At 45.2% G+C, this 24,258-nt stretch overlaps 1 long non-coding RNA gene across 1 annotated transcript; it reads right to left on the bottom strand.

Annotated features, from left to right (window-relative positions):
* Positions 1-1,247: 1,247 nt before the first annotated feature.
* LOC118626966 lies at positions 1,248-21,087 on the bottom strand. The gene is made up of 4 exons (XR_004958987.1): positions 20,607-21,087; positions 18,068-18,189; positions 15,541-15,771; positions 1,248-1,258 (listed from the first exon to the last, which is right to left on the bottom strand). It is a non-coding gene; the product is annotated as an uncharacterized LOC118626966 (long non-coding RNA).
* Positions 21,088-24,258: the final 3,171 nt, after the last annotated feature.

Here is a 24,258-nt window from a genome sequence, read left to right as displayed (position 1 = left end):
TCGGTGCCGCTTCTTGTCCCGGCTTCTCAGCTCAAAACACCTTCTCCCCTGCCCCTCGTGACTCTGACAGCCCGTGCAGCTGAGGGGGACGCCACCTCGGCCCTTCTCCAACCCTCTCTCCCGTCCGGACCCGGCCCTCGCTGGGCTCCCGCAAGCCTCACTCACTTTGCGAGGGCTTCTCCTAACCTCTGAGGGCAGGAACCGGATTCCTGTCTGCCGCAGGCCCCTGGGGCCTGTGCCTAGCACGCGCGTAGGACACGTAAGAAAGTGCAATTAATGGAGCCTGTAGGAGAGGACTGTCCTCCTCACCTGACAGGTAAGGACAGTGATGATGAGAGAGCTCATATGACTTATTCATTTATTTTTAATATATTTTTAATGTTTTATGTTATTTTTAATTTTTTTTTTTTTTTAGAGAGAGAGGAAGGGAGAGAGAAAAACATCAATCAGCTGCCTCCTGCATGCCCCCCACTGGGGACTGAGCCTGAATCCCAGGTACGTGCCCTGACCAGGAATCAAACCGGAACCTCCCAGTCCATGGGACGACGCTCAATCCACTGAGCCACACCAGCCAGGTTTATTTCAGTTTAAAAGTCACCCAAGGAGCCAGCCAGTATGGCTCAATGGTTGAGCATCGACCCATGCACCAGGTCTCCAGTTTGATTCCCGGTCAGGGCACATGCCCAGGTTGTGGGCCTGATCCCCAGTGGGGGGCATACAGGGGGCAGCCAACTGATGTTCTCTCTCATCGATGTTTCTCTCTCTCTTTCCCTTCCTCTCTCTCTCTAAAAATCAATTAAAAAAATTAAAAATTAAAAAAAAAGTCATCCAAGAAGAAGTCTAAGAAGAAAACTTAGAATGCAAGAGCACACTAGCAAAATCGAAGTCTTTTTCTTGAAAGCACAAAGCCCCTGGAGCGAAGCATGGTGGGAGCAGACATGGGTCAGTTTCCATTACGCTGAGCATGGGCTGGCTCTCGGAGACTGCGAAGACAGTCACTGTCACCCCCAGACTGCAAGGTGGGGTTGGCTTGTCTCCAGCGGAGGCAGCCCAGTCCCGTCCTGTCTCCAGCTATGGGCGGACACCCTGGGGAAGAACCAGCCTCTTCCCTCCATCCTCGGCCACGCTTCTTTCTCCCTCGGTGAGCCTCACACAGACACAGAGAAAGTCAGGACTGATGTCTTCACAGAACACACCCTTGACGCAGAGACCTCCTCTGTAACCTGCTCAATGCCCTGGCTTTTCTCTCCTCTCTGGCCTTTCAAAAACTTGGGTAATTTCACCCACTTCATTAACCCAATCCACCACATGCTACTGAATCTCTCCATTTTTAGGATCTTTTTTAGGGCCTTATTATGAAATACATTATAACCCAGCAAGTTCACACTATTCATCCCTATGCATATGATTTCCCTGGGGTCTCTGCTCTAATTTCCCGGAGAAAACAGTTCACCAACCACCTCCCATTTAAAAACAAAGGTACAGGGGGATAATGGTGATTGATCGAAGGAGCCCAACTCGGGGTGGTGAACACAGTACAATATACAGATGATGTGTTATAGAATTGTACACCTGAGACCTGTAATTTCATTAACCAATGTCACCCCAATAAATTCAAGAGGAAAATGATCATTACTGTGGTGATCACTTTGTAAGGTATATAAATGTCTAGTCACTATGTTGTACACCTGAAGCAATAATACTGTAAGTCATTAATAATAAAAAATAAATTTTTCAAAAAAATCAAAACCCAAAAACCTTTTCAATATATCCTAGTCATTGTCTTAAAGTTTGTAAGCTTCTAAATAAGATAAAATGAAATTAATACCACCTATGACAGTAAAGCTTAAAGTAAAATCCCAAGAAAACTTCATTTTTCAGTCAATTTACAAATTTCATGGCATTGCCAGCAAAACGCAGTGTTTACTGACACTGTGTAAAAGTACAGCAAAAGGCTGCAGGTTTGATTCCCAGTTGGAGCTCTGCAGGAGGCAACCAATCAATGTTCCTCATATTGATGCCCCCCCACCCCCAGTCAATAAACATATCCTCGGGTGAAGATTAAAAATAAATAAGTAAAAGAGAACTAGATGCTACATTCAGATAACTATAAAAGGATTTTTTGTTTTGTTTTGTTTTGCTTTGCCCTGGCCAGTTTGGCTCAGCGGTTAGAGCATTGGCCCACGGACCAGAGAGACCCGGGTTCAGTTCCCACTAAGGGCACGTACCTCGGTTGCAGTTTGTCCCCAGCCCTGGTTGGGGTCATGTGGGTGGCAGCCAGTCGATGTGCCTCCCTCACACCAATGTTTCTCTCTGTCTCTTCCCCCCTCTCTCCCTCCCGCTCTATCTGAAGATAAATGCAAAAATATCCTCGGGTGAGGATAAAAAAAAAAAAAAAAGTTTTGTTTTTCCAGTTTTTTCCTAACCTGACCCAATCCTGTGGATACAACTCCATGACAATCAGCATCCCTGGCCTCTATCCAACCCAGCACCTATGTGCCCCTAGCCCCCAACCACTGAGAAACCAACAAATGCCCACCAGTTTCCAGCTGCTCCCCAGGGAATAGGTCCAGCCCATTGAGAACTGCTGCCTCCTGCATGCCCCCCACTGGGGGTTTAGCCCACAACCTGGGCATGTGTCCTGACCAGGCAGGAATCCAACTGGAGACCTCCTGGTGCATGGGTTGACGCTCAACCACTGAGCCACACCAGCCGGCCTGAAATTAAAATACTTTTAACAAAAATTCCAACTATAATTTCAACTTTTTAATCAAGGAAGTCCCCAATTTCCAAGAATTTTCAAACTCAGTTGACATTATGTCAAGAAAATAGTATTATAAAACAGCAAGCCTGTTCTTACCACAGTAACACCTGAGAAAAAGTACCTGGTCCTAAATGCTCCTCGCTCTGGGAGCCTTTAGGTTTGAACAAGATGCAATCCTGAGTATCCACTCTGACCTAATCCTTTCCAAAGTGTGGGAGCAGAATGTGCCACCCCCAAATCCCCATGGCAATACTGTGGAGAGACTCCAGCAGCCCCAGGACAGGCCAAGAACAGGGGCCCGGAGGGCAGACTTGGAATCCCAGACGCCATTCCTGGGAACAGCTGCTCATACGTAAGCATCAGGCGAACCGTGGTGTGCCCTGGTGTGCCAACTCAACCCCTCAACACCTACCCCAGCGCTGCCCCTGCTGACACTGGCCCTTTCCCCAGGCGGTACCACCATCCCCCAGCGGCCAAAGCCAGAAACATGGCACCATCCTCAGCTCCTGAAACATCCTCACAGACTCCGAAGGACCAACTGCAAAGTCCTCTCTTTCTGCCCCTTAAAGACCCGAGTCTGCCCTGGCCGGCTTGGCTCAGCGGTCAGAGCGTCAGCCTGCGGTCCAGAGAGACCCGGGTTCGGTTCCGCTAAGGGCACATACCCACGCCCTCCCGGTCCCAGGACAGGCGCCACACCTCTTCAGACGGACCACACAGGGCTGTTCCGATCCCGGCCGCAGGGACCGGCCCTGGTGTCGGTACCGGACCTGAACTAAGATACTCAGATTCCATTTCTCCAAAACTGGAAATCGGAGCAGTAGTCCCCAATTTTCCATGATTTTGCTTTCCATGGTTCAGTCACTTCTGGTGGACTGCTGTCAGAGTATTACACGGGAAATGCAAGGAATCAGGTTTAAATCGCTCGCTGTCCTGAGCAGCCTGGAAGCATCGCCACTGCACCGCCCGCCCCACGAGCCAGCTGCCCAACGTCCAGCTGTGCAGGCCCCGCCCCGGCCCGAGGAGCCGTCTCAGTTATGAAAGGAAGGGCACTCATGACTTTTTTCCAGTATACTGTTACAACTGCTCTGTTTTATTACTGTTAACCTCTTACCGAGCCTGATTTATTAATTAGAATGTACAGGATTTTGTACTGTCCTGTTTCCGGCATTCACTGGGGCCCTTGGGACGGGTCCTTTGCAAACAAGGCCAATGACTGCCAGAGACTCGTCCTCTGCTGTCAGCGAAGTCCCCCCTCAGAGATTCTCTGCCGGTTCCTCGGGGGGGGGGGGGGGTGCCACGCCCTCTAAGACCTGCAGTTAGGGCCTTTCTTCAGTCTGTGGCCACCCACTATCTCCCCAATGAATTCCTTGGTAAGCTGTGTCTACCAGAGCCAGTTTCTGTTATTTGTAACCAAGTACATTTAAGGAACAAAAAGGCCCTTCCGAATCCAGCTGTCCCAGCGCCCACTCAGCACTTGGCAGGTCCCAAGTGGGCCACAGGGATCACCCACCACACCTCCACACCCTGCACTTCTGCTCTTCCTTCCTGGATGTCCCCCCAGGATGGGTCCCATTCATCAGAGGGGACTCAATCTGGAAGTCACTTCCTTTGGGAAATCTTCCCCAGGCCCCTCAATCTGATCATTCTTGCTCCAAACTGTATTTGTTTAACACAGCTAAATACTACACACAGAGACTAGTAATAAGTTTACTATGCATATGCAAGAAATGCCACACAAAACAGGAGGTGCGTCGACCCAAGGAAGGGTCCCTGTGTGACAGTCTTTTTTAAAACGTATTTTTCAATTACAGTTGACATACAATCTTATGTTAGCTTCAGGTGTACAACTTACTGATTAGACATTTATGTAAGTTATAAAGTGACCGACCCCCCACCCCCGTAAGTCTAGTACCCACCTGGGTTACAGTGTTAATTGTACCATTACTAGCTATGACCTCTTGGTTCAGTCAGAAGATGTGCTGTTCAGCTTTAGCATTTATGAAATGGAATGATAACCACTCTGCCTAAATCTCAGGGCTATAAGAAAGATAAAATAAAACCATAAAAGTAAAAAATCAAACATAAACTGTTTTTGTTACAAAATTCTGTATCATCTCAAAGTAAGTGCTCAAGTATAAAAATCAGATTTTGGAAAAGTCGACACCTTGGCATGAAAATGCCCCCTCACCTGAGGCTATTTTTCCATTGATTTTTAGATAGAGTGGAAAAGAGAGACAGAAACATCACTGTGAAAGACATCTATTGGTTGCCTACCACACAACTCCAACCGAGGCCAGGGACTGAACCTGCCACCCAGGTGTGCCCTTGACCAGGAATCAAACCCGATACCCTTCCGCCTGCAGGCCGACACTACAGCCACGGAGCCAAACTGGCCACAGCAAAAATGCCTTTTTAAAAACTCCCACAGATGCATCCCAAAGATGACAAGGGATGATAAATCCAGAATATTAACCTGAATTTTAAGAATAAATTATTCTTGAAGAAGGATTTCTCTACATCATGTTTCTTAGGAACTAGATTACATAGTTATTTACATTTCATGAACTAAAACAAACATTTTTCATATTTATGAGATCTGAAATGCTTTTAAGAGTTCAGCTAAAGCATTAACCTTTTGGTTCAAGGAATCTGAGAATGGAGTGGAGGAAAAGGTATTTCATATTCCACATGGTCAGACCTTAAAATATCACCAAGTTATTTGTTAACTTGAAAACTCTTCGCCTGAAAAGTGATTCCATTTAGAAGAAGTGTGAAAAGCAGGATCAGGTGTACAGATTAGGAATATACAAAACAAGCTGTACAGACCCAACTGCAAAGGATGTGCTCTGTTAACAGTAATTTAAATTGAAGAACAAAGATGACATGAGTTATAATAAAACATAATTGTTGACTATCTGACCATTTTCTTATGCATTCCACTGTAGTATCATATGTATAATTTCATAAGCTGTTCAACAGTCACTTGGTAGGAGGGAAGAACAGATTTTATTTTATTTAAAACATTTTTTTTTAAATTGATTTTAGAGAGAGAGGAAATGAGAGGAGGAGAGAGATAGAAACATCAATTAGAGAGAACATCTAATGGCCACCTCCTGCATGACCCCCACTGGGGATCAGGCCCACAACCTGGGCATGTGCCCTACTGGGAATCAGACTGGCGACCCCTTGGTGCATAGGTGGACGCTCAACCACTGAGCCACACTGGTTAGACAAGAACAGATTTTTAAAAGTTTGTTTCTCAGAAAAATTTATTTTTGTTCTTAACTGCTGCACCAACATACTTTATAAGTTCCCAGAAATGCTGAACAACAGTCTAAATAATTCTTCTTTATATAAAAAATAAAGTAATATAATACAGAATTGTACTATAAAGTACTACTATACAAAAAGTGGCATTTACCAATACTATAACTGGCTAAAAACAGCAGCAAAAATTAACTTTTGAAGTCTTAACGTACCACCCACTTTGTGTCACGAACACAGAGGGTGAATGACCAACACCCACTTGTCAACAGAAAAGTTCCCTATAATTTTTTTTGTTAAGATTTTTATTTTTCAATTACAGTGGACATTCAATATTATTCTGTATTACTTTCGGGTGTATAGCATAGTAGTTAGACAATCATGTACATTTACAAAGTGGTCCCTTAACATTTCAAGTACCGCCACCTGGGACCATGCACAGTTATCACAACATTATAGACTATATTTCCTACACTGCACTTTACATTCCTGTGACTGTTTCGTAACTACCAACTTGAACCCTCTTAATCCCTTTACCTTTTCTAGCCAGCACTCCAGACCCCCCCACCTTGTCAACATCAGTCTGTTTCTGTATCTATGAGTCTGTTTCTATATTGTTGTTCATTGATTTTGTTCTTTAGATTCCACAGATAAGTGAAATAATATGGTATGTCTCTGACTGACTTATTCACTCAGCACAGTACCCTCTGGGTCTATCTAAGCTATCCCAAAGGGTAAGATTTCACTTCTTCATGGCTAATATTCCACTGTATACACTTAACTCAACCTTCTATCCACTTGTACACTGAGAACTTAGGTTGCTTCCATACACTGGCTTCTGCACACAGCACTGCAGTGAGCAGGGTGCCTCTAGCCCTTCAGATTCATGTTTGGGTTTCTTCAGACAGACACCCAGACATGCAATGGCTGAGTCATAAGGCAGTTCCATTTTTAATTTTTTGAGGAATCTCTATACCGTTTTCCACAGTGGCTGCACCAGTCTGCATTCCCACCAGCAGTGTACTAGGGTTCCCTTTTCTCCACACCCTCACTAACACTGGTTGTTTGCTGATTTATAGATGGGCAGTCATTCTGCCAGGTGTGAGGTGATACCTCATTGTGGTTTTATTTTGCATTTCTTTGATAATTAGTGATGTTGAACATCTTTTCACATGTCTATCGGCATCTGTATGTCCTCTTTAGATAAGTGTCTATTCAGGTCCTTTTTCACTTCGATTGTCTGGGGGTGTTTTGGTGTTGACCATTATGAGATCTTTATGAATTTTGGATATTAACCCCTTATCAAATGTATCTTTGGCAAATATTTTCTTCCACTCAGTGGACTGTCTTTTTATTTTGGTGATGGTTTCCTTTGCTGGGCAAAACTTTCTGGTTTGATGTAGTCCCATTTGTTTATTTTTCTTTTGTTTCTCTTGCCCAAGAAGATGTATCAGAAAAAAATGTTGGGAAGAGAATGTCCAAGATTTTACTGCCTATGTTTTCTTCTAGGACTTTTACAGTTTCGAGTATTTAATCCATTTTGAGTCTTTAATTTATGTATTTAATCCATTTTGAGTCTATTCTTGTATATGGTGTAAGAAGGTGGTCTAGTTTCAATTTTTTCATTTATCTGTCCAATTTTCCCAATTTACCGAATAGACTATCTTTACCCCATTGTATGTTCTTGCCTCCTATCATTATTAACTGACCATGTAGGCACGGGCTTACTTCTGAGCCCTGTGTTCTGTTTCACTGGTCCATGTGTCTTTTTATGTCAGTACCATGTTGTTTTGATCACTATGGCCTTGTAGTACAGTTTGATATCAGATAGTGTGATTCCTCCAACTTTGTTCTTCTTTCTCAAGATTGCTGTGGCTATTTGGGGTCTTTCGTGGTTCCATATAAATTTTTATTTTATTATTATTATTATTTTTTTAATCCTCACCCAAGGACATTTTCCCATTTTTTTGTTCAGGTAGAGTGGGAGGGAGAGAGAGGAACAGAGAGAGAGAGAGAAACATTGACGTGAAAGGGACACATCGAGTGGCTGCCACCCGCACGACCGACCAGGGCCGGGGACAAACTACAACCGAGGTACGTTCCCTTAGCGGGAACCGAACCCGGGTCTCTCAGGACCGCAGGCCGACGCTCTAACCGCTGAGCCAAACCGGCCAGGGCCCATATAAATTTTTACATTATTTGTTCTAGTTCTGTGAAAAACACTATTGGTATTTTAACTGATATTACATTGAATCTATATGCTTTGCTAACATGGACATTTTAATGATGTTCAATCTTCCCATCCATAGCACAGTATATGCTTTCATTTAATTGTATCTTCTTCAATTTCCTTCTTCAATGTCTTATAATTTTCTGAGTACTGATCTTTTGTTTCCTTGGATAAATTTATCCCTAGGTATTTTATTTATTTTTAATAAATATATTTTTTATTGATTTTAGAGAGAGAGAGAGGAAGGGAGAGATAGAAACATGGGTGTGAGAGAGAAACATCAAGTGGCTGCCTCCTGCACACCCCCTACTCGGGATCGAGCCTGAAACCCGGGCATGTGCCCTGACCTGGAATTGAACAGGACCTCTCAGTCCATGGGCCATGCTCCATCCACTGAGCCACACCGGCCGGGCTCTTTTTTATTTATTTATTTAGTTGTTAATTTTTAATGCAATTGTAAATGGTACTGTTTTCTTAGTTTCAATATTGGTGTATAAAAATGTAACCAACTTCTGCATATTAATTCTGTGTCCTGCTACTTCACATTGATCAATTCTAGCAGTTTCTTGGTGAAGTCGTCAGGGTTTTCTCTATATAGCATCATGTCATCTGCAAATAATGACAGTTTACTTTTTCCCTTGCAGTTTGGATGCCTTGTATGTTTTCTTCCCAGGGGAAAGGTGGGGGGAGGTCAGCAGCATGTCACAGAATGACAAATTGCAAGTGGAAGTGTCCGGCACGGCCAAATCAAGCATCAGACAGAGTCCCAAAGCCCAAGGCGGGGGGGGGGGGGGGTGGGGAATCTCCTGCAGTTCAGAAATGAGGGGAAGGGATCAGGGGAAAACTGACCAGTACATACTTTTTTACCCTCATTTATTCCCCTAAATTCAAGATTTCCCACAAAGCACGGAGTTAATTCATCTGTCTCCTATTATACAATCTTTTGGCTACTGAGACATAATTTTTTTGCATCTGTATAAAAGTTCCTGAGTGACTTAGATACATATTCATCTTCCCTTTCCTGCTTTCTCAACCCCACTTTGCAACTGGAAGGCCCTCTCACTGCTTCTCTCTACCCTGGATGAGAGATTGAAGCACAGCAGTCTGTGTGTTTGGCACACATGCATCACATACCAATGAATGGTCTGACTCAGAGGACTGGGAACAAGGGACTGAGTATTCCTAGTTTCTTTGGGATTTCTGCACAAATAATTGAAGAGTTTGGGGAGACACCTACAAACTAAATGTGTGTATATGGGGCTTTTTCTGGTGGGGAGTGTGGATAGAAGAAGAGAGAGGGTAGGAGTCAAGTTTATTTACTTATTTATTTATTTTTATTTTTATTGATTTTAGGGAGAGAGAGAAACATCAATGAGAGAGAACATTGATTGGTCGCCTCCTGCATGTCCCCCACTGGAGATCAGGCCCACAACCTGGGCATGTGCCCTGACTGGGAATCGAACCAGCGACCTCTTGGTGCACAGGTCAACCCTAAACCACTGAGCAACACCCGGGCCAGGCAGAAATAAAGTTTTTAGGACAGAAGATCTAGTCCAAAATAGGAACTAAGAAAGAAGAAACAAAAGAAAGGATGGTTCAAGACCCCCACTTCCAGAAGAGGGGTCCCCAAGCTTATGTTTCAGATCCTTTTTCCCTGGTGCAGAACCTTTTGTCAAAGATGCTTTGGCTATTATTTTTCTCAATTCAAACAGAAGTTTGTCAACAATAAAACCCCAAAAGAACGTGGGGAAAGATCAACCCATTTACACAAACTAGCCCACCTAGCAATCCCCAAATCAGCGACTATGAAGTCCTGCAAAGCCCAGACAAACACAGTAACTAGAGGGGCAGCAACCGGGGGAGACCAGAGCCCCAGATCAGATACACATCACCCACGTGTGCTATTGCCTTTGCCCCATCTCGACACAGGGAGGGAGGTTTGCAGTGATCTCACGGCAGGTAAACAAACCCACTTTTCTCCTTTGGCCACCAGGACACTCATCACTGCTGCGGTAGGCAGGGCCCTGGGTCTGGGCACCACAAAGAGACATTGTTCGTGGTCTCCAAAAGCCAAGGGGGAAAAGCAAGAATTTTTAAAGTATAAGGAATTAAGTCCTTGCTTCATATATTCACCCAGAGCCCTGATGAAGTAAGTCTTGCTCTGTGCGGTCGGCCCTTACACAGCTAATACACCAAGGTAGTCAGAGGTCAGCGGTCAGTGGGCACAGCCAGTCTTTGCTGCTGATCAGCCTGAGTAAATCCCTCCCACTGACGTGCCAACAGCAATCAAGACTCAATTACAACAGAAGGGTATAAAGTTAACACTAGGGGTGCACCTCGAGGGCCCAGCTGGGGTGATCAGAGAAGCTGTGCCACTGGACCCTACAGGACGCCTACAACAATAGGCCACCCTAGGAAGCCTAGGAGACATAGCAACTCTACCTAATACATAGAAACAAACACAGGGAGGCAGCCAAAATGAGGAGACAAAGAAACATGTCCCAAATGAAAGAAAAGAACAAAACTCCAGGAAAAGAATTAAACAAAATGGAGATAAGCAATTAACCAGATGCAGAGTTCAAAACACTGGTTATAAGGTTGCTCAAGTCCTTGGTGAGGACGAGTTCCTTGGTTGCTCAAGGAATTTAGTGAGACCTTCAAGGAACATAAGGAGACCTCTGAGGAACTTAGTGAGAACATCAACAACATCAAAAAGGACCACTCAGAAATGAACGATGCACTAACTGAAATAAAGAATAGTTTACAGGGAATCAATAGTAGAGTAGGTAAAGCCAAGAAGCAAACCACTGATTTGGAATATAAGGAAGCAAAAAACACCCAATCAAAACAGCAAAAAGAAAAATTAATTTTAAAAAAATGAGCACAACTTCAAGCGTACCAACATTTGCATCATGGAAGAGAGAGAGCAAGAAATTTCAAACCTATTTGAAACAATAACGACAGAAAACTTCCCTAACTTGGTGAAGGAAACAGATATACAAGTCCAGGAAGCACAGAGAGTCCTTTTCTCCCTTCTTCTTTCTCTAAAATCAGTAAAGAGGACTTTCAAACAAGATGAATCCCAAAAGGCTCACACCAAGACACATCATAATTAAAAATGCCAAAGGTTAAAGACAAAGACAGAATCTTAAAAGCACCAAGGGAAAAGCAGTTAGTTACTGACAAGGGAGCTCCCTCAAGACTGTCAGCTGATTTCTCAAAAGAAACTTTGCAGGCCAGAAGGGAGTGGCAAGAAATATTCAAAGTGATGAAAAGCAACAACCAACAACCAAGATTACTCTATCCTACAAAGCTATCATGTAGAATTGATGGGCATATAAAGAGTTTCCCAGACAAGAAAAACCTAAAGGAGTTCATCACCACCAAACCAGTATTATATGAAATGTTGAAGGGTCTTCTTGAAGAAAAAGATAAAAAATATGAACAATAAAATGGCAATAAATACATACCTATCAACAATCGAATCTACAAACAAAATGAACAATCAAAACAGAAACAGACTCATAGATACAGAGAACATTTTGTTGCTTGCCAGATGGGAGGGGGGTTGGGGGAATGGGTGAAAAAGGTGAAGGAACTAAGAAGTACAAATTGATTGTTAGACTGATGAGCCTCAAAGGGGAGGGGTGGGTGGGAAGAGGTAAACCAAAGAACTTATATGCATAGCCAATGGACACAGACAACAGTGTGGGGAAGGTAGGAGGGGGGCGGGAACAGGGAGGAGGGGGTTAATGGGGGAAAAAGGAGGAACATCTGTAATACATTCAACAATAAAGATTAGTTTTAACAAATAGGTAAAAGGTAAATTTTAAATTACTTATGCTTTACCACAGTAAGGAAAAAACAAAAACAATTATAAATGAGATGTAAACTAGAAAAAAAGAGTCAAGTTTTTAAATTTCCACTTCCACTATCTCGTTATTCTTTCCATTTTATAAATGGGAAACTGAGGTGCAAAGAGCACGCTGGGCGCCTGCCCGGCGCCTGCTGTCCAGCACCGGCTCCCGAGGGCAAGTCCGCTGTGCTCAGGACGGCCAGCTCTCCCTAGTTCCCTCACAGCTTCCTCTTCCCACGCCAGCCCTCACCTGGGCAATCAGCAATCACCGCAGCACAAAAACACTAGTCAAAAGACCAGGAGGGCCCGGCCTGAGTGGCCCAGTGGGTGGAGCTCTGTCCCATGGACTGAGAGGACCCGGTTCAACTCCCGGTGAGGGCACATGCCTGGGTTGCGGGCCAGATCCCCAGTGGGGGGGCATGCAGGAGGCAGCTAATCGATACTCTCTCTCATTGATGTTTCCATATCTCTCTCCTTTCCTCTCTCTCTAAAAAATCAATAAAAACATATTTTAAAGAAGAGTAGGAGAAAAACGAGTAGCCGTCCGAGAAAGCAGGTATTTTACGGAGGGTCAGCATCCGTGACCATATTTGAATATATCAGGATGCGTTCAGCTCTAAGGAACATAAAACTCGCAAACTCAAACGTGTGAGGCAGGAGAAAATGTGTCCCTCGTCATCAGAAGCTCAGGGGCAGGAAGGGACCCATGCACAGGACAGCTCAGCAGCTCAAGCCCCAAATCAAGAAGCCATCTTTCTGCCCTGACAATGTGTCAGATTCATATCAAACTGATTCTCTCATGGTCACCTGATGGCTACAGTGGAAATAAGGGCTACATTTCCATTACCTGAAGATTCATGATGATGAAGATGCTTCCTTCTCTCTCTCTTGCTGGATATGAGAGAAAATGCATGCCTAGAACAAAGAATAAGTCTTTCCTGATGACTGAGCCAACCTCCCTCCTATGACTGCCCTTGGACCACGTCCCTGAGGGAAAACCATGCTCTGACTGGTTCAGAAAAGGATGGGTTCACATAGCTGTCCAGGGGTGACGAAGAAGTAACTGGAAAAAACACCCCTGCATTTTGTATTAAGAAAAACAAGAGAATATGCACATATGTGTAACCAGTGGACATAGACAACCATGCTGGGGGTGGGGGGATGGAGTCGGGAGGAGGGTGTCTAGGAGGGGAAAAGGAGAAACATCTGGAACAACAATAAATTCACAAAAATTGCAAAAAAGAAAAACAAGAGAAATGAATACTCATGGGCAACCAACAATGTCAGTACACTAGAGCTTCTCACACTTGAACACGTTTACAAGTCCCCCAGGGAGCTCAGTACAATGGAGGCAGGCGCAGTAGGATGACGGGGGCCCAGATTCTGCATTTACAACCATCTGCAAGGTGCTGACGCCCCAGCCCCTCCGCAGGCAGGGGTGCTCAACAGCAGTGTGGCCGTGACCTCCAGGGCACGCCTCCTCGGGCTGCCACACAGACAGGTGGTCAATGGCTGCCAGCCAGGCTCGGCTGCTCTGGGCTGCACGGCAGTGGACACTGAGGGCTGCAGGTGGCAAACTACCCCGCGGCGTCCTGACGCTCAGAAGCCTTTGGCACAGAACGACCAGTAGTGGTGAATAAAGCATGAACGCGAGCTCTTAAGGGCCGTCGTCACGGATGATGTGCCCGAGTTGCCCCATCTGCAGGACGGAGAAAGGGTGTCCTCTAGCAGCCCTGACCGCAGGACTCCATGCCGGAAACGGAAGGTCAGGGTAACAGGTCCTGGGGCCAGAGTGGAGCCAGGGGCTGGTCCAACTCATTCCCAAGAAACACTGGCGGCCGAGTGGCCACCGGAAGGGCAGCAGATAAACAGCAGTGTCTCAGATCCCACAGATCTGCATGGCCCCTGACCTGCCGGGACTGTCATCCCTCCCGCCCCCTCCTTTCCTCTCCTCAGGACGGCGAAACCCGGCACAACTGGCAGTGTCCGCGGTTTCAGAACAAACAGGTCAAGATGTGTGTTCTCCACTGCTCAAGGGATTCCCGGAGACACCTGAATGCCATAGAAACGCACAGACTCGGAGACCCCAGACTCTGTCCCACCTTCAGCGACGTGACGAGACAGGTCCCTTCTGCCTCTGTGTTCATCCAAGTTGTGGGGCTTAAATAAGAGGCACAGGAGAAAAGTCCTCTGTGAATCATGGAACGCCACACACGTGTCACTCACTCTCATGCAGAGTTCTCCACATGCAGAGGGAGCAATCTCAGGCCCCATATTCCAGAGACCTCTGTGATTCTGCATATTCACGTCGAAAATAACTTGGCCCATGACCCCTCTGTGTCCATGTCCACTGGAGTCCACAGCAACAGCTGTGGTGCACGCCGGGCCAGTCCCCCGAGGTCTGGGAGGCTGCACCTGCCAGCAGCTTGGAATTTCCTGTGGCTCAGCAGGATGTGACACTGGTCCAGGAAGCTACAAAGTGAAGGTTCTTCCTGGGCAGAAGAAATACCATGAAACTGTGAGCCTGAAGCAAACTCCCTTCTGATGAAGCAGGGGACGGGCTGGTTTGGTGAGCCTCTTCCAGCTCGCCATGCTGGGATTCTGGGGTCCTGGGCGCCCCTCAGAGCAAGCTCAGCACAGAGTCCACTGTTAGCAAAGCTTCTGTATCATGCTCCCCACGTAATCCTGCCAAGTATCAGCACTGCCCTCAACTGGCCCTCTGTGTGACAGTTAACATGGTCATTTGCTTTATCACAGATCCAGTGGTGCTTCTTTTTTAATGTTTTTTCTTTATTGATTTGAGAGAGAGAGGAAGGGATAGAGAGAGAGAGATAGAAACATTGATGAGAGAATATCGACTGGCTGCCTCCTGCATGCCCCACACTGGGGACTGGGCCCACAACCTGGGCATGTGTCCTGACCAGGAATCGAACCAGCGACCTCTTGGTGCAGGGGTCGATGCTTGACCACTGCGCCACACCAGCCAGGTGGATCAATGGCTTTTAAGTGAATCAAAACTTAAAAGCACTCTTTTATAGAGCAGTGAGCCCCAGAGAGAGAGGAATTCTCCCTCACAAGGAATTACTTGCACTGAGACAGGCTGAATCTGAGCAGTGACAGGGTAACTTGGACCTCACACATCATGTCTAGGAGAGCATGAAGCTTCACACAGAAACAGTGGTCTATTCCCACGGTAGGATGAGGCTCACATGACTTGTAACTCTTTTTATGGTTTCCCTTTAACAGGTGATCAGCAACAGCAGTGATTTCCGATGCTCTGTGCTGCTCCAGGGTCTACCTGACTGAACTAGCCCAGGGCCACCTGGTAGGCGCTACCAAGGGACCTGCAGCTGGCAGCTGCCTGCCCGGGCATGGAGGCGCCTGGAGTGGTCATGCTGTTGTTACCGGAGAACTGCATGGACTTACCGTCCCTGCTGCTGGTGGGAGTAGGGTTCTCGGGATGCCACTGGAATAGGCGTTCCGGAGGGCCCCCAGGAGGCTGAGATGGGTAGTGAGGCCGCTGCCATGATGCTGCTGTTATTTAACAGGAACGGAGTGAGGGGAGGCTAGCAGTTTAACACTCCGGGTCTGTTCCCGCTGATCGACGGGGGAAGGGACTGGACAAAGGCAGTTCATTTTTTTCTTTCTTTTTTTTTTCTTATTATCAGAGTGGGAGGGGAAAAGAGAGAGACACAGAGAGAAACATCGATGTAATAGAGCCACATCGACCGGCTGACTCCCGCACGACCCCACCAGGGCCAGGGACGAACGTCAACCGAGGTACATGCCCTCGACAGGATTCAAACCTGTAACTCATTGGTCCGCGGGCCAACCCTCTAACCACCGAGCCAAACTGGCCAGGACAGGACAAAGGCAGTTGAGGCCCATGGCCTGTAAGGTCTGAGTGACGCGGGAAGGTGCCTACCTGTCCCTCACACCTACGAGCGATTCAGTGGCCAGAACAGTGGCCACTGCAAGCACATGAAACCTGAATATGTAATCCCCTAGCCTAGACAACGGCGCGCGCTCTCCCTCCTTCCCTCCCACTCGCTCTAAAAATCAATGGAAAAAATACCTCCAGTGAGGACTAACAACAACCACCAAAAGAAGAGAACAATTCCATTTACAAATAGCATCAAAAAAATAAAATATTTAGTGATAAATTTAATGTTGTTGGAAGAAATGAAAGAAGACCTACATAAAACATCTATGTTCATGAACCAGAACACCAGTCCTGTTAGGATGGCAGTATTCCCCAGATTGATCTCCAAATCCAATATAATCTCTACCAAATCCTTTTCTTTTTCAGAAATTGACAAGCTAATTCTAAAATTTAAAAAAGCTGAGAACCCAGAATAGCATAAAAGTCTTGAAAAAGATGAACAGGTTCCAATCCCACAATCACTGCAGAGCTACACTGCCCATGATGGTGGTCAGTAGAGGAAAAACCCAATTAGCAAAGGGAAGGCCATCTGCAGACTGGGAAAGGCTGGATGCCAACATTTCGGGTCCAGGAGAATACTGAGGGGATGATTGTTAAGACAGAAGGCCTAACCCATCCCGTATTTATAGACTGTCTATCATGTGTAAGAGATCAGGGTAGGGACCCAGGGAAGATACAATGTCTCCAGTGCTGAGCAGCCTAGAAGGGCAGACAGATGCTGTAAACCAGGTAAGACACAGGGTGAACACACTACCGTCAAAGTGCAAATGAGGCAAAAAGAACTCGGCACTGTCATCAAGGAAGTGACTTCTGAGTGGGATGTGAAATACAATCAGGAATTTACAAGAGTAAAAAGAGGTAAGAGAGGAACCCAGTAGCCTGGGGAGATTTCTGAGGGTTATGGGGGGTTTATTAAAGGCAACGAATTATTAAGAGCAGAGAAAATGACATGAGGGTACGGTGATTAGCAAAAAATTAATAGGAAAATTTACACTCGCCAGTTTTGCTCAGTGGTTAGAGCGTCGGCCCAGAGACCAAAGGGTTGCGGGTTCAATTCTGGTCAAGGGTACATACCTCGGTTGCGGTTAGATCCCAGCCCTGCTTGGGGTCATGCAGGAGGCATCCAATCAATGTCTCTCTCTTGCATTAACGTTTCTTTCTCTCACCCTCACTCCTTCCCATGCTATCTGAAAATCGATGAATAAATATCCTCGGGGTGATTAAAAAAAAAAATTAACAGGAAAATTAGATTGGGGAGAGAGTGTCAAGACACTTGAAGTGCCTTTACCACACAGGCCAGGCAGAGCCAGACTCAAGGTCTTGGAAAATGACCAGCTCCCAGCTGCAGACAGATGAGAGGGTAGAGTTAAGTTTGGTGGAACACAGTGAAGTCCTGGTTATTCGACCAGCTCTGGGGAATTATCAAACCATTTTTTTTGAGGAACTCATTCAGGAGAAGTGACATTCAAAAAGTAAAGCACAGATAAGATTCAGGAACGAGACAATAAACCAGGACTGGAGAGAGGTTGGAAGTATTCCCTGAAGAGTCAGTCAAACAGACAGAGGAATGAAGAGTCAAGGGAAGGGCTGATTTCAAGCATGATCAATAATGTGAAATAACATAAAAGTTAGGAACCAACATTTAATAAAGACGCAGATCTGGTTAGAAAAAGTCACTGATGAGAGAAGGTCCCCTCACTGGTGAAGACACACGTTCCGGGAGGAACGTGGAAAGAGGAGAAAGGCACCTTCATCCAGGGCCGTCCACACAGAAGTGAGAGGTGGGACAGGAAGGACACGGGCTGCAAAGAACTGGAGGGTGAGGAGCTGAAAGAAACGGCTCCAGAAAGCAGGACAAGTCCCTCCTTCCCAACCCCACCTTACTGGAGAAAACACTGTTCTTCCCCCTCTCAACATGAAGAAATAACCCGGCGGCAGCTCAGGCCGCGTGAATCCCTCCCAGGCAGACGTGCAGGATCAGAACACACATCTGCCAAGAAGAAAGATTACCTCGCTAGCAGAGGGCAGGATCTTCTGGCTGCTTCCAAGCAGATCAGCCCAACAACCTGCACCAAGAGTTCCACCTGGAGTTTTGATGCACAGTGTTGAAGCTATATATTCATCATGAAAAACTGAAAACGTTCACACAAAAAATTGTTAATGTTTGCTCTGAAATATTTCACACATTCCCCCAGAAGCTTCACTGACCCAGAACACAGCACATCCCACCACGTCAAACAGCTGCTCCTGAGCTAAAAACAAAGGAAACACCGTACATCATCACCATGGTTACGTCTAGTAGAAATAACCCTTCAAGCATAATCTAATGCCAGCTGAAAGGTGCCTTATTAGCATTTACTCATGTATTTTATGGCAACATTTAAAGATATATACTCCAAAAAATAAATAAATATACTACACTACCAAAACACCCATGCTTACCAAATAAAATATGCTGCACCGTTGTTTATTCATTTGACTAGCATTTACTGAATGTCCGTCCTGTGCTGTGCACAGTTATATGGGCATGGGAAACAGGTTTCCTAAAAAGTGTTAGTAGCTTTTGCTAGGACAGTGTTTCTCAGTTAGAACTTAACCTCTGCCTGGCCAGTGTGGCTCAGTGGTTGAGCCTTGACCCATGCACTAAGAGGTCACCGGTTCGATTCCCGGTCAGGGCACATGCCCAGGTTGTGGGCCAAACCCCCAGTGGGGGGTGTGCAGGAGGCGGCCAATCAATGTCCTCTTTCATCATTGTTTCTATCTCTCTTCCTCTCCCTCCCTCTCTCTCTAAAATCAATAAGGAAAAAAAAAAAAACTTAATCTCTTTATCAAAGTTTATCTATAACTCCAACCTCTTATTCTGACTTTCACCTCACTTGATGAGCAAGTCTGTAGCAATGCTTCCTCCCGGGAAGCATGATTAACCCTGACTTAGCAAAATAAAACTCATTTCTAAACAGTTCCCAAGCCTGGATCCTTGGGGTCCCCATCTCCCTCCGAATCAACCCACCCTGCTGCAGCCTTCGAGCTCCGGCACCTGTCGCCACCGCTGCACAGAGCATCTGAACGCCCAAAGCATTACCTGACAGAGACGTGGGTGTTTATTTTAAAAATCAAAGAGCTCAAGCTTAGAAAATCCTTTATGTCTGGTCTCACGGTCCCAAAATGACCCATGTGGGGAAACACAGACCTCTGAATGTTGAGGAATCGTTGGGATTATTTTTGTCTTTTGTCAGACTCAGTAGAATTATGTATTAAAATTATTTACTTTCTACACATCACCTTTGTCATAATCAGTAACACTCTCACAGGGAACAGAACTGGGAAATCCAGCACTAAAACAGAGTAGCAAAAATAAAGTTCCTACAACTGTATAATAGTCATGTATTCATGGTTAAAACATTCCACTGCAAAGCATAAAGATATTGCCTTAAAAAGACATGGCAGATGGCTCATGCTTTGTAGAGATCTGGCAAATGCCCAAAGACAAAAATGCTCTCATTTCCTGATGTGGGTTGGCCAACTTTAAAAAACAGACAGACAGCCCTGGCCGGTTTGGCTCAGCTGTTAGAGCATCAGCCCACGGATGGGAGAGTCCCGGGTTCAGTTCCCGTTAAGGGCACGTACCTCGGTTGCGGTTTGTTCCTGGCCCCATTGGGGTTATGTGGGTGGCAACCAGTTGATGTGTCTCTCTTGTGTCGATGTTTCTCTCTCTCTCTTACCCCCTGGCTCCCTCCCGCTCTATCTGAATATAAATACAAAAAATGTCCTCGGGTGAGGATTAAAAAAAAAAAAGACAGAAAACACATTAGGTCCAGAAACACCATTAATTTATATCAAACATCAGCCTTGCATCCACTTTAAAGTAACGTCATTACAATTCTGGTCCACCTTATGAAACAGATAGCATGTGTCCTACACATACATTTTTAGAAAGATTTTAAACACAGTTCTTCATCATTATCCTCAGTCATGACAACATGACAATATAGTCAATCACCTAAAATGAGCTAAGTGGTAACAGAACTTTCCAGATGTAATGGGGCTATTTATGAGGTTCTTACTTTCTTGGACTCATTTTGAAAAAGAGAAAACTAGCCCTGGCCGTTTTCTTAGCAAAATAAAACTCATTTCTAAACAGTTCCCAAGCCTGGATCCTTGGGGTCCCCATCTCCCTCCGAATCAACCCACCCTGCTGCAGCCTTCGAGCTCCGGCACCTGTCGCCACCGCTGCACAGAGCATCTGAACGCCCAAAGCATTACCTGACACAGTGGTTAGAATGTCGGCCTATGAACTGAAGGGTCACAGGTTCAATTCCCAGTTAAGGGCACGTCCCTGGGTTACAGGTTCAATCCTTGGCCCTGGACGGGGTGGAGGTGCAGGAGGCGGCCCATCAATGCATCTAATCACTGATGTTTCTCTCTCTCTCTTTTCCCTTCCTGCCCTCCCTTCCACTCTCTCTAAAAATCAATAGAAAAAACATCCTCAGGTAAGGATAAACAAAAAAATAAAATAAAATGTTATTAGAACATAGTTACGCTCACTTACTTACACATTGTCTTCGGCTGCTTTTCCACTCGAGCCGCACTGCTGAGCAGTTGTGACAGAGACCACATCAGCCTCAGCTGAAAACACTTCCTCTCTGGCCCGTCAGACAAAATGTTTGCCAACCTCTGATCCAGGGCTGATCAACAGCTGCTGAGATCACAGAGACACAACCAGACATCATGCTTGTCCTGATGGAAGAACCCAACACCACCTACCATGTAGTCATGGGGTGAGGTGGGGGTCAAACCTGAATCTTTTCAGACCCCTAGATCCAAGGAGGAACAGCTTCCCTAGAAGTCAGAACTATTTTCACGACAACACTAGGATGTGACCGTATCTCTGCCTTGCTTATTCTTTTTCTCTCACAAGTGCACAGTGGAGTTTTCCAGAAAGCACATGACATGAAATATCACAGATGAATGCCAGCCGATTTCTAGTAAGACGTTAAACAGACTTGCAATACTTATATATTAAAGGCACCCTTCACTATATTTTTTGTTTAGGAAAATAATTATAAAGTGTATTCATGGTAACATACAAAAGAAGGTTTATTAGACTTCAGACAATTTTTGCCTGAAAGAATGGCAGCGAATTGGATGGGAAGCTACACTAACCTTCTCCCAGGACCATATTGTAATTACAATTAAAATATAGAAAATCAGCTGAAATAACCAACTGAAGACCAGCTGGAGAGAACCTTTATAACCAAGGACATACAGAGGAGCCCACGTCGAGTGTGGTAGGAAGTGTGCAGATGCGAGAGAGCTGGATGGGCTCCCACAGGCAGAAACTGAAGTTCAGAGGGATCTCAGCTGTGGGGGGTCCCCCTGAGAAGTCTGGGGTCTAAACCCCAAGCTGGGTCCCCTGGCCCAGAGTGGCAGAACCGGGAAAAGTGCCCACATAGCACCAGGCTGTGAAAAGCACAACAGGTTCTGTCTGGCAGGGAAAGATGGCTGGAACCATGGGCACCATCTCGAAGGGCCAGCACACTCACCTTAGGCCCTGGCAGAGGGAGTGTTGAGTGGATAGAGCTGTGTGAGGAGAGTCTGGCATTCAGGGCTCTGGGGGAGCGAGCTGGGAAGGCAGATACCAGAAGCCCTGTGCTGAGTCCTTCCCCCAAGCTGCAGAAGCCATCGTTTGGAATGCAGAGTTTTCCTATCAGAACAGCTTTAGCCTGGGGGGAAGCAATGGACCCACCCATTGAAATTCCTCTCGCCCGCCCCCTGGGTGGAGTGGAGTTTACATTTAGGGAAGGACTACTCAGTCTACCAGCAGAGACTGAACTCTGGGTGCTCTGAATCTTTGCCTGGCCTGCGAATGACTTTGCCCCAGAAAAATAAAACCAGACCCTCAGCAGAAGGAGAAACAAACTGTGGATTGTTAACAACCAAGGAAGATTTTGGCAGGCTCCAAACCCTGATGAGGTGAATTGCACTTCACGTGATAAGCAACTGCACAGCAGCCTGCTCACTGTGTTGGGGGTTGAGCATCACTGTCAGCCAGCCAGAGGGTCAAGTCCATGCATGTACAGACCAAGGGCAATTAAGATTCTATCACAACAGGAGAGTCCACACAAAGCAACAAGGGAAATTATTAGAGCATCCAAGTCTGGTGACAAGGGAGACTGTACCACTGAGTCCCACAGGTCACCTATGACATAAGATCACCCTATGCAAACTGGGAGTTGTAGCAGATCGACCTAATGCATAGTAACAAACCCACATAGGCAGCCAAAACAGTACAACAAAGAAACAAGGCCCAAATGAAAGAATAAGAGAATTCTCCAGAAGAGCTAAATGAAATGGAGATAAGCAACCTATCAGATATATAGTTCAGAGTAACGATTATAAAGATGCTCAACATCATGAGAAAGGTCAAAGAAACAATGAAAAAAAAATCAGAAGTCAAGAATGACATAGCAGAAATAACACATTGGAAGGAATAAACAGAAGATTAGAGAAGCCAAGGATCAGATCAGTGAATTATAGCACAGGGTAGAAAAAAATCACTCAGAGAACCAAAAAGAAAAATTAATTAAAAAACAGGAGGACAGTTTAAGAGAGCTATGAGACAACATAAAACATAACAGCATCCACATCATAGGAGTACCAGAAGAAGAAAGTGAGCAAGGGTTAGAGGATCTGTTTGAAGAAACAGTGGCAGAAAACTTCCCTAACTTGGTGAAGGAAAAAGGCACACAAAGCTCAGGAAGCACAGAGTCTCAAGGAAGAAGAACCCAAAGAGACCCACGCTAAGACATATCATAATTAAAATGCAAAAATTAAAGACAAGGAGAATCTTAAAGGCAGCAAAAGAAAAGCAAAAGATTACCTACATAGGAGCTCCCATAAGGCTTCCAACTGATTTCTCAACAGAAACACTACAGGCCAGAAGGGAATGGCATGCAGTAATCAAGGTCATGAAAAACAAGGATCTGAATCCAAGACTACTCTATCCAGCAAGGTTATCATTCAAATTGGAAGGTCAAATAAAGAGCTTCCCAGACAACAAAAGACTAAAGGAATTTATTACCACCAAACGAGCATTGTAAGAAATGTTAAAGGAACTGCTGTAATAGTAAGAAACACATAGAGAGAAACATAGGCATAATGAATAAAAATGGCAATAAATATTATGCTGAGCAAAATAAGCCACTCAGAGAAAGACAAGTACCACATGATCTCACTTATTTGTGGAATATAATGAACAAAATAAGCTGATAAATAATACATCCAGAGACATGAAGTAGGCAACAGACTGACAAACCTCAGAAGGAAGGGAGTTGGGGGGGATGGGAAGATAAACCAAAGAACTTACATGCATATATGCACAACCAATGGACAAAGACAATAGTGTGGTGAAGGCAGGATGGGGGGAGCGGGGAGGAGGGTATCAATGGGGGAAAAAAGGAGGGACAGCTGTAATACTTTCAACGATAAAGATAAATTTTAAAAATAAATAAAATGAAATTAAAAAAAAAAGTTCAAATACAGTAAATATCAATAAGCTCTTCAGAGTCCCCAATAATTTTTAAGAGTGTAAAGTGGTCCTGAGACCAAGAAGTTTGGAGAATTGCTTCTTTAGATCCAACTCCCAATTTCCTGTCTACATAGAAAACAAAATAAAAAGTTAAGCTATACCCTCAGGATGCAATCCGCCATATCCAGACTGTAGGAAATTCTTCAAGACAAACAACTCAGTTTTTTCAACAACCACCAAATCACAAGGTGCGGTGGGGGTATGGGAGGAACACCTATCAGTTAGAAGAAACCAAAAGACTCACCACACGGTCAAACCGTGTAAACTTCATTTAGATTCCAATTTGGAAAAACTATAAAATAAAATGGATGTTTGAGATAAATGGAAAATTGAACACCAACTAGATGGTTGATATCAAGGAATTATTAGTAATCTTTTTTTAGGTGTGATGATGATGTTGTAGTTATGTTTAAAAAGTTTTTTTAGAAGAGTCCTTACCTGTCAAGAACACGACTATAATCTCTGTGACATGCGAGTGGGAGAGAGGAGGACACAAAGGATGTGAGTCAGTCGTCACTGAAGCTAGACGGCGGCGCACAGGGCTACATGCCTTTACTTCCGGGTATGTCTGGAGTTACCAATAAGAATTCAGCCCGGCGGGTGTGGCTCGGGG

The sequence above is a fragment of the Molossus molossus genome, unplaced genomic scaffold, assembly GCF_014108415.1.
Source record: "Molossus molossus isolate mMolMol1 unplaced genomic scaffold, mMolMol1.p scaffold_m16_p_12, whole genome shotgun sequence".
In the NCBI taxonomy this organism is placed as follows: domain Eukaryota; kingdom Metazoa; phylum Chordata; class Mammalia; order Chiroptera; family Molossidae; genus Molossus; species Molossus molossus.
Note: the sequence above shows the minus strand (reverse complement) of the source record. Positions and strands in the feature narration are given on the sequence as shown.